Below are 12,011 nucleotides of genomic sequence, written 5' to 3'. Positions count from 1 at the left end.
AAATTTTTTTTCTTTGCCCCCAAAAGACATTTCATTTTTTAAACTAGCTAATTTAAAACTTCCAAATGCCTAACTAGTCATTAGGGGGGGGGGGGGGGTGTCCAAGGGTCTCAGCACAGGGTCCCGACATTTTAACCTTAAAATAAAGACTTTCCTTTCCATCTCTCACCCTCAGGGAGGTGCGTGTGCGAGTGGAAAGTTGCGAATTCAGTCTGACTGATTCAGTGCGAGTTGCTAATTGGATTGCAAAATGAATTCGCTGTACGAATTCGAAGTGAAAATTACACCTCGCAATCCGCACCTAATTGGATTGACCCCAAAAAGTGCATGTGCTGTGTTTTCTAACAGGTATGCGCCAAATCTATTTATTTATTCGATTTAGACTATTCCTTAACAAAATAGTCTGCTGAATATCAAATTGCATATTACAGGGAAACAGAAGGAGTCTAAAGCTAGGTTCACACTGGAGCGACAGGTATTCGTCCCGACATCGGAACGAATGTCCGTTAACAGTGATTGTGCGTCCACACTGTTACGTCATTCATTAACAATGCATTGGCCGCTAGCGTTATCGCTACATTTGATGGGCAGCACATCAAACCTAGCGACCGTAGCTAGCTACCAGGGGAGCGCGCAATCGCCAGTACACACTGAGCGATGTAGGAGATATGACGTTTCGAAATGGCATATCCTCCTGATATCGCTCCGGCGTGTACCCAGCTTTATGCTGGGCATACATTGTCAGAAAAAAATGTCTTGTCAGACCAACAAACATTTTGGGCGGTATTCACTTGTTTTCGCGGTCCGGATCTCCCGTCTGAAGTGACGGGAGATCGTGGGCCGCTATTCAATTGTTCCTGCTTTTTGCGCTGATTGCGCCCAAAGTGGTGGGGTTTAGCCGCGTAAATAGGCTACCCCCAACAAAGTGCTGGGCGCAATCGCGAAAAGTGCCGTTTGGGCTCCCAAACAGGTCACTTTGCGCCCATTTCAGTTCGCACCCCCTGGAGCTGTGAGCTGAAATGGAGCGCTGGCAGCTGATTGCGCTCGACAGGAGCAACAATTGAATAGCTGCGAAGGGGGCTGGAAACAATTGAATTCTGCCATTTATCTGATAAGCTGAAACCAGATATCGTGACCATACACTGATAGATATTTCACAGTATATATATATATATATCTGCGTTCCTTTACAGGGTAGGAAGGAACCCTACTATAAATAAGGGAACTGTTGGGCATGAAAGTGCTCTTTCGGACATGCTGAACAATTTCACCATGTCAGACAGACTGATAATTAGTGGTCGGTTGCTGCAATACAATGTTCGATTAACTGGACGATCACCAATATCCATCGGATCTGCCAGATAATTGGACACTGTGTGCCCAACATAACTGATGATATCAGGGTTCTGATTTTTACTCCAAAGTTTTAACGAATCATGGATTTAGCACATCCCTAGTTTTTACTGTATTTGCCTATTAATGGAAATGAGAAACCCAAAAGCCTTACTCTAACAAGGATATTGTATACTCCTTGCCTATTGATTTACATGATTATGATCTGAAAGCAACTGGAGTTTTACTACTGAAGGACCATTCTGCATTGCAATGTTTGTGCTTTTTCGGGTGTCAAAAATGTTTTTTTTTGTTATGGATTGGAATTGCTAATTGGTGTAATGAAATTTGTATTTCTACAAATGTTACAGAAGTCTAAAAAACCCATAGTATTGGTTACATGCCCAGTAAGCTTAGAAGTACTTGCAGTTTCCAGAAAATAAAAGTAATAAAAATTTAAAATATAAAGACAAAAAAAAGATCTGTAAAATATACAGAAAATTACCAAATAAAAATATGTAAATAAACTTAAAGTATGAAAAAACTAAAATGTTAACCTGCTCTAATTAGGGATTTGCATTCTGCCGATGATTAATGAGTGGTAAGCTTACTAGTGTGAATATTACTTTTGATTGTTGTGAAGGATTTTTATTGTTTTATTTGTTATATGAAACTAGCTTAAAAATCATTACTTCAAAAGAAAAATAGCATAGCTACATTTATCTAAAGTTGCATTCAATCCCTGCAATAAAATGAATTAAAAAGAACTCTGGGTTTGGGTATGGAGGTGTCTGAGCATTATAAACAGACAGTGTTATGTGCTTTGGTGTATAGTGTGTTCTAACCAACTCTGTTTTGGCATCTGAAATGGACCTAAAAACTAAACCTGAAGATCACATATATATTATAGCTAAGAAATGCCTAGCCTAATAGGTGTTATTTATTTTTGTAATATATTTCTCAAATATTTTTTTTCTACAGTGAAGAAACAATGGTATGTGGCTTTGTGACTCTGGTTGATATTTTAGATATGGGCAGGGGAGCATGCTGCAAATTAAATTGTATAGATAGAATAATGAGTAACTGTCATATTGTAATATAATATAGTAGTAATAATGGAAAATTTGCCGGGTTAGGTCTTCTAACCTGGCAAATCAATTTCTTCTATCCTGTATGCCCTATGAAGATAAATATTTTCCAAATCCCCTCAATGTGTGTGTTGGTTTTTACCAATTAGCTCCTATGATGTGTACATTTATATGAAGTTCATCCCACTATCTGTAACTTTAAAACAAGCAACCCCCTACGTCTTTAAGTGTTTGAAAATACCCCTTCTTAGTTGTTCTGTTTATAACTTATTTTAACCAGTGCATTAAAGTTTTGAGTTCAATTTAACAAGTATAAGTACCCCTTGAAAATGTCTGAAGTACCCTTTGGTTGTGGTAACGGGGTACATGTTGAGAAATCCTACTGTATAGTGTATACCTCTGTTTTGATTATGTGTAACAACAAATTGTGGCTTGTTTTGACACAGATTGTGTAGCTATAGAAATTACATTTTACTCCCAGGAAATCAGATTAAGCAAAGCAATCAGGCCCTTGCAACAGGCAGTTCATGTATGTAAATGCTTTATTTGGCAGATACTTTTTATGAATATACCACATTGTAACATTCTATCCATAAGGATTTTGAAATGAAGCAATTAATCAGGAAATTCTATATAAAGATGGAAAGTTATGGTGAATTGAGTATGGGGAAAGACTTTGGCTACACAGCTTGCTAAAGGGAATGTTCTCCAAAACACAAACTTTTTAAAATCTTTGCCAGGCTGTCTTCCATTTTTAATTGACATAATTTGTTAATATGTAGACAGAAGGTCACTCACTCTGGGCCTTACTTATAGTTGCATCTGCCCAATCTGCGATACTTTGCACATGCTCAGTAGGCTGAACAAGACATACTTACGCCTCTTGGCTGATCTGCAGGGCTCTTCAGAGTAGCATGGAAGTCATCCGGCTAAATTGGTGTAACTGGGTGGCAGCAGCACATTCGCACTCAGTATAAGTTTGTTGTGGGTGTGTAGACAGAATTGCAGTCTATTCAGAGGCAAGCATGCACACAGATCCAGCACTTTCAGACCAATGTCCTGGACTCAGGATAAAGGCTGGTGCAAATCTGTGCTGACAGCGATGACCGCTACCCACAAGCAGATTTACATAGGCGGTGCAGCCACAAATATCCAGCCCACTTTGAATACAGGCGGTGATCCACAGCTGTTTAACTGTTTTGCGTATGTCTCTAAATCAGGCCCCCTGACATTGGAGGAAGATTAAATGTAGAGCTCCACTTCCCATGTGTTGCTGCAAGTTCTCTGTCCAGATGACAAGCAGAGAGTAACTGAATCATCTACATTTCACAGGTTGTGTTTGATACACATTTTTTAAAAGAAATATATATTTAAGCCAATTAAATATATAGCTAAACTGGTATATTATAATGACGGGATAAGCCTTCATTTCCACTCACTGTGGCACTTTATACCAGTGTCACCAGGTAACTGGAATGATTGTGCCATCAGGGTGAGTCATTGTAATGCGACACTGTATAAGACATTTTCCACAGTAATGCTTGCCTAGGAAATGTATATGTAATGTATTTTGCCAGGACGGGGAAGAATTGCAAATGACATGTTTGTGACACGTTTTTATACATGTGGAGCATTTTTGGTCATTGTTCATTTTTGCTGCCTGCTCTTTTTCACTCAAATTGTTTTAAAATAAATGTTCTTTATTCTATGCTACTTGAGTCTAATAAATGAATGCTTTGTGGTCCTAAATGATTTGGTTACCAAGGGGCAACTGCAGCTATTCTCTAGATAGAACCTATTTATTTTGTATTAATACATTATTTGTTTGTGAGGAATTGCTTAATGTAACATAATGTCATCCTATTCAGGTTTTTTGTTAAGGTAAAGTAGTAGTTGTGTCTGTATCATTATCAGGTCACACTGCACTCTGTGTCGTTGTTTTGTCATTGTGCTTTAAACAGTAATTATGTCCACTGGCCAAAAATGTATTATTGTACAAGTTTAAATTTGCATTAGTTGGATTGAGGTATAAAAATACTTAATCTGTTTTATATCACCTGTACCAACAAAAGATCTTACACTAAAAAATATCTCCACTGAAACATAATGTTGCCTAATTGAAATAATTGTGCAGGGTGCTACAATGTACTCATAATTTATAATACTTGCTTGTTTTTATCTCAATGTGCTTTCATTGTGGTTTGACAGAGTTTTATAGATGGACGCACTGTGGATTGCACTGACTGTTTCCCTGAGGAGTGTCTGTAACACTGAGGAGTGTCTGTAACACTGAGGAGTGTCTGTAACACTGAGGAGTGTCTGTAACACTGAGGAGTGTCTGTAACACTGAGGAGTGTCTGTTAAATGGCAGCAAGTACATTTCTGACTATTTCAGGCAGAAATTCTATATCAAGCATAAGAAGTTATTATAGTAAATTGTAGAAACCAACATTATGATTTTGATTGGGCAAAATATATGTTTGAGAGGAGTCACAGATTTAATGAATTCAAAGCTATGAAGTTCTGACTTTTGCACAAAATAGTAATTGCTAAGTACTATCAGTGTTGAGGAATTTTCCCTTTACCCTACCATTTTCTCCTGTAGATAGAATTAATACATCTAGTACAAGAGCCTCTGCATCATCAGAGATGCTAAACCACTTACGCCATGCAGCTTACACCTCACAGTTGTCACATCGCAATCTTTCAGACCATCTTGCATGTTTACATATTTGACTAATGAAAACGCCCTGACTGTATCTTGATAGAACATTTATTTTATTTTCTCATCAGACCAAAGAGCAAAATGGTTTTGCTGGGAGTAGGGAAGTGGGGCATGTCTCAGGAACAGAAGTAATATGGTGCTGGTGCGGTACTGGGGCATTCTCTGCTGTGAGCATCCAAAGCCCAACAAAAGTCTCTCCTTGTATCTGTGGTGAAAATAATTGAGAACAATGACAGCAAGGGCTTTCTACTACAGCTTGAATGTTGTAAATTAATTTTATATTCCAGCTAAGAAATGTTTGATATCTTGCTATGAATACATTTCTATCCATCACATTGAATAAATGTTTAAGCAGATATAAGAATGCTTTAGTTGTTACTTGTATTTCTTTAATGTCACTGTGTTCAGCAGGCTGATAAGGGTGTAGTCTAGGGCACCAGGATACAGATGGCTGCTGGGGAATAAAATAAAGACATTATTTTTTCATGTTGGCTGTAGCCGCACAGATTAATTAAAGAAGCTTGTTGGTTATCCAGCCATCTTGAGGTGGTGTTGAGGGAAGTTCTTAAAGTCACTACAAGGTGGCTGCACCCAGTGGCTATGTAGCTTATTGCTAAACTTTTTACTCTAAGTACATTGTACTATTGCGCCATCTGGGTACATGTGATTATCTTTATAGCCTGCCTCACATTCCCCAGAAGCCAAGTCTGAACTCCACAAACATCATTAGATCATAAGGTGCCAAGATGAAACATGTCAGTTACTGGGGTAGATGTAAGAAGCCCTTAAGCGGTATCTGCTTCTCCCCGATGTATGATCGGGAGGTTGGTAAATGACAGGCACTATACACCCCTGTCATTATCGGCGCTGCTATCTACAAGATAGCAGTGCCGATAACCTGGGCCATGTTTGAACGGTCAGATCTCCTGACCGTCCGGCCCGCTGTCGCTATCGACAGCTACAACCTGACGCTGCCCTATACCCACAGCAGGGACAGCGCTGTCCCTGCTGAGGCGGCTGCCGGCTCCAGGCTGCGCACGGGGATCTCGCAATACTTGTGAGATCCCGCGCATGCTCAGTGGAGCCGGCCGGGACTGAGACTGAGCGCATCAGCACTAAGCTGATGCGCTGCCGTCTCTTGCGGGTAGCGCCGGAGGGGGGAATTAACGCTCCCCCTCTCCGGCCGATGAGATGTTTATACATCGCATCGGTAGTGCTTCCTACTTCGTCTCGGTAAAGAGGCGAAGCAGGAAGCGATATAGCGGCACGTTAAGTGCCGCTATAATACGTCTACCCCACTGTAACAGCACAAGCTCAATATAAATGGTGATTTCCTGAGCATGCATACACACTGCGCTGTGTTTAGCCTAGGGTGTCCAGAACCCTTTATCAGGCCCTGGGTCCGTTAAACCCTACACACTGAGGAACCGTCATCCTTTCATCTACTTGACAGCGTACAAAAACACTGCATGATGAACCAAAGATTTAACATTTTGATTCATTGATCCATTAGACTTGAATTGCTTAAATATCAATAAAAACTGAAAAATGGGGGTGTTCTAAAACTTTTGGCTGGTATTGTATGTATTTGAAGCACTTGACAGGTTATGGGTACATAAGTTGGAAGGGTAGTTGCAAGCTGCAGGTTGATGGCTGGAAATTTATACCAGGTTGAATTGGAAACCATGGAAGAGAAAGGGGTACAGACAGTGGCAAGGCCAACTTTTTATAGGAAGGGGGGGGAGCAAAGATGGATAAATTAGGCGTCCCGGGCCTACTTGTTTCAAAAGTCAATTATCAACCTGAATAAAAGACTTTGTAAATGCATAATTTGCTATGATTAGAATATATGTAGAATAAATTTGTTTTTTATCCTGTCATTGCATAGAAATGCCTCTGCTCATTGTCTGCATTTAGCCCACGTTATTTTGAAGTGACTGAACTATATCCACCCCACTCATTGCCAGCTTGACCACCAAGGTCACCCAGGCTGCTGAGAGATCACCAATTGCAGAGATAGCTATGGAGATAGCGAAACAATCTGGCAATCAGTACTGTAACCACTAAATTGATAGTAATATTATATATTGGCTAATACAAACACTATTCCTATGAAAGGTGAAATAATTCTGCTATCCAAAAAAATAATACCCCTTTCACACAGAAAAGCGAATTGCCGGATCAAGCATTTGGACCCAGTAATTTGCATATTGACATGGGTCCTTTTTCTATGTGAAGGGGTCAACCCGGGTCATAATTCCTGGGATTTTGACACTGGTTTTTACATAGTGTCTAGTGTGTACCTGGCTTAAGACATGTTAAGTTTAAGAAAGAAAATAAATGAATACTGCACTGGTGTGTCCCTGTCAGAAACAATCAATTGCATCAATAATGGATATCACATATATTTAATAAAAATATATAAAAACATACATAAAAACGCTAAACAATAACAATGAGACTAAAACTCAAAATACCTAAGTAGTGTATTGATGGCTAATAATATTGACACATTATTAACTCATAAAATGATGGATATGTAAACCACAATGGTATCTGATGGAGGTTTTGAATAGCAATGTCCCATATGCAAATAAATATTAATAACGAATTGACAACCATGATAATAAAAGAAACCCAGCACGTGATATAGGTAAACAATATATAGTCATATGGTTGGAACAGTCATGGCCCGCAAGTGTAATAAGAGGAGTAAGGACAGTCTGACAAATCCAATGACACCTGCTCAGATGGTTAAAACCCACTTGGAATTAGTGGATGGAGCCCCCATGTAGGGGATTTACTCACGGAGCGTCTCTGGTAACCCACAGCTTAGCGAGCGGCCTGGAGGCCGGGCGAAAAAATCACGCCCTTCAGACCTCCGGTAGCGAGCATGTCTAAATCAGGGTCCTAGTCTTCTATTTTAGGAGTAATTTATGACAATTTTACAGAACTCTGTGGCTTTTACTCCTGTATGCAAGCCTGCAGAAGTGTATGTGTACTTCCGTTGGATACATACTTATATCTTGTAGTTAATAAAAAATGCAAAAGCATAAAAATCCCTCACAGAACCTGCTTGGAACCTGGAACATACGGCCTAGCATCACACGCACCCGTTCCTATGTATCTGGACTAACAAAATTAAACCTGATACTTTACCGTACACTTAAACTATGAAGTGTCAGAAATGTCTCGAATTTCAAATCCGAGATGTCCAAATTCATGCCCTGCTGCATTGTATCCTTATCCTCAAACCATAAGGAAACCTCCAAGTCTGAATTGGGCGCAACTGTTCCTCCTCGTGGGACAAAGTAACAGATGGACATCAACCTTTGTGTCAAGTAGCTGAAACCCCATTCAAAGAATTTAAAATGGAGTCTTCCAGCAGATATTGTATATAGGGGGAGTAGCTATGTACAAATGTTATCATTTAAAGTGCTCACATTTCTGGACCACCACTATACCCTGACATTACCAGTGTCCCCCAGTTGGATGACTAAGAAAACAACCCCCCCAAGTCTGGGTGTACACAACATCCCTCCCACAATCTAAATTATCAGCACACAAGATAACTAAGCAGTCCTCACTGCCTATGCTGTGGTGTTATCTACTTTCATGTAAGCCAGAGATTCCCAAACTCCGCCATTATCGTCCAGGTTTGAAGGATACCCATGCTTAAAGGCCCCCATACATCAGCAATCTGAAAACCACAATTGAACAATTTGAAGATTTATTGCCCGATCTTAGGATTTCCCAATCTAGCAATAAGCGACCATACATTACAGATCTGTTTCAGTGATTTGCAGATCGATTGCAGCAAACAGATCTGCCAATCTTGAAAGGCCCATCATTTTGCTAGAAACGGTCTGCAAATCTTCTGATCATGCCCATACACTAGCAATTTACAGCCCCAATCCATCTGTGATATCCAACATGTTGGACAATCTGATTTACCAATTCCAATCACTTTTTGGTTGCGATCTGTGAAGCCCATACATTGCAGATATTTATACACAATCGATTGCAAATTGCAGGATTGCCACAATCGATTGCTGATGTATGGGGGCCTTGAGTCCAGATGGTTAAATCAAATTGGCTGAGGTACTAATTACGTCACCTGTGCTCAAGCATGCATAGCCTTAAAATGTGGACTATAATGGTGGAGTTTGGGAACTTCTGATGTAAGCTATCCACCACACCACATTTTAGCTATTATATGTGACATATCAGTGGCAGTTGTCTTTTTTTTGCCTCTGGACAGAACATCTGGTGGGCAGACAATATAGGCCATCATTGTACAATATACATTCCCATTTGTCATGAAGGAGAGCCTGTAATGGATTTAGCGTGTAGCTGTACACCGTTCATTTTCAACTCAATCTACAGCCTGCAAAAAAATATACAACATTCATTTTCTTCAAAAGTTTCGACATAATTTAAGTGTTAGAGTCGATACTGTGAAAAATGTCCGGCTTTCAAATGAACTTTTTGACATAACTTTCTAAGAACTATTTTGTATTTGTGGAAAAAAAAACTCTTTATAAAACAATTTTTTTATTTATCTTTATAACAGCACAGAGAGACATAATAACATAAAAAAGCAACAAAATTATAACAAGAATATAAACGCAGCAATGCATGTGGTAAGTGGCAGGATGGATCCAGGGGCAAACACAAGATTTGTAAGGGGGCGTTTCTCTGCGCGTGCGTGCGTATGTGTATATATATATATAATAACCCCAAGTATCGGCGGCACTCACGGTTTTTAAATAATGAGGACAACAGTCCAATCTGTTTCAACGTTTCGGTATATTTCAACCGTCGTCAGAATGACGACGGTTGAAATATACCGAAACGTTGAAACAGATTGGACTGTTGTCCTCATTATTTAAAAACCGTGAGTGCCGCCGATACTTGGGGTTATTCTAATTAAATACGGAGGGCACCCAGTAAGCTGTTATTTAATGACGGAGAGTGCCGATCACTGGTTGGAATATATATATATATATATATATATATATATACATACATACACACTTTTCAAATTGCAACTCCTTTGAACATAGGGAATGTTGGTTCCAAAATATTGCAATAATTTGTTAAGCTGACCACCGCTTCACGGTCATTCCCATCTGGCCAGTCCCTACACTGATTCTCAGATAAATGAACTTGATCTGCCACCTTTGGCTCAAGTTGCATACATTTTAAACATGAAACTGGGTCCTGCCTTAAAGAGACAGGACCACACCCAGGGCTATCAGTTACTAAGCACCTGGAAAAAGAAAAAAAAGTCTTACACTTGAAAAACAGGGTGCCCTAGCAAGTGTGACCACAAAATTTAAATAAACGACAGGCTTAATCCACGGCACTCAACCATCAGGGGTGCCCTTGGCACTCACGTGGATTAAGCCTGTCGTTCACAGTCCACTTGCTGATATGCAAATTAAAGATGTCACTGTTGAAGTACAACAGGATGAGGATACTGGTGTAGCTGGTGCTGAGGAGGAAGTTGGCGAGGAGGATTCTGATGGTGATGTGGTTTGTTTAAATCAGGCTCCGGGGGAGACAGTTGTCCGTGGGATGAAAAAGCCCATCACGGTCATGCCTGGGCAGAAGACCAAACATTCCACATCTTTGGTCTGGCAATATTTCTATCCAAATCCGGACAACAACTGTCTTCCCATATGTAAAGGTAAAATAAGTAGGGGTAGGGACGTTAACCACCTAGGAACATCCTCCCTTATACGTCACCTGCAGTGCGTTCATAAAAAGTTACTGTCAAGTTCAGAAACTTTGGCTAAGACCGTAAGCAGTCCAGGGACACCTAAATCCCTTTGTCCTGTTGTATCCAAGCGCCTGCAAACCACACCGTCAACTCCCTCCTCGTCAATTTCCTCCTTAGGATCGGAAGTAGTCCTGCAGGCCATGTCACTGGCATGACTGACTCTCCTATCCGGGATTCGTCTGGAGGATCCTGCATTGCTACGCCTACTGCTGCTGGGAGTCGCTCATCATCCCAGAGAGGAAGTAGGCACACCACTAATTTTACTAAACAATTGACCCTCCAACAGTCCTTAGTGAGGAGGATAAAGTACGTTAGCAGTCATTCTGAAGCAAAACATATAACTGAGGACCATTCAAGCCTATACATCCACCTATGACATAGGCAAAGGAGGGGGTATGCACCTGACTCAAGCACAGTGGAGAATGATTTCCGTGTTGTGCAAGGTTCTCCAGCCCTTCGAACTTGCCACACGTGAAGTCAGTTCAGACACTGCCAGCTTGAGTCAAGTCATTCCCCTCATCAGGCTTTTGCAGAACCAGCTGGAGAAAGTGAAGGAGCTAAGACGGACTGATTCGGCTCAGCACGTGGGACTTGTGGATGAAGCCCTTTATTCGCTTTGCCAGGATTCCAGGGTGGTCAATCTGTTGAAATCAGACCACTACATTTTGGCCACCGTGCTCGATCCTAGGTTTAAAGCCTATGTGGTGTCTCTCTTTCCGGCCGACACAAGCCTGCAGAGGTGCAAAGACCTGCTGGTGAACACACTGTCAGCTGAAGCGGAACGTGACACGTCAACAGCTCCTTCTTCATTTTCTCCCGCAACTGGGGCTGCCAGGAAAAAACTTAGGAAAAGAAATAAATTTATATATATATATATATATATATATATATATATATATATATATATATATATATATATATACACACACACACACACACAGAGAGAGAGAGAGAGAAAAAAAAACATATATATATATATATATATATAAAACCTCTGCGCTAATAAAAATCAACCATAAAGATGTGAATTGGCAGATAAATCACAGCAACCATTGCTTGTGCAGAAATTGTTCAGAACTCG

The sequence above is a fragment of the Taudactylus pleione genome, unplaced genomic scaffold (assembly GCF_031769625.1).
Source record: "Taudactylus pleione unplaced genomic scaffold, aTauple2 ptg000005l, whole genome shotgun sequence".
In the NCBI taxonomy this organism is placed as follows: domain Eukaryota; kingdom Metazoa; phylum Chordata; class Amphibia; order Anura; family Myobatrachidae; genus Taudactylus; species Taudactylus pleione.
The sequence above is the reverse complement of the archived record's forward strand: the minus strand, read 5'-3'. Positions refer to the sequence as shown.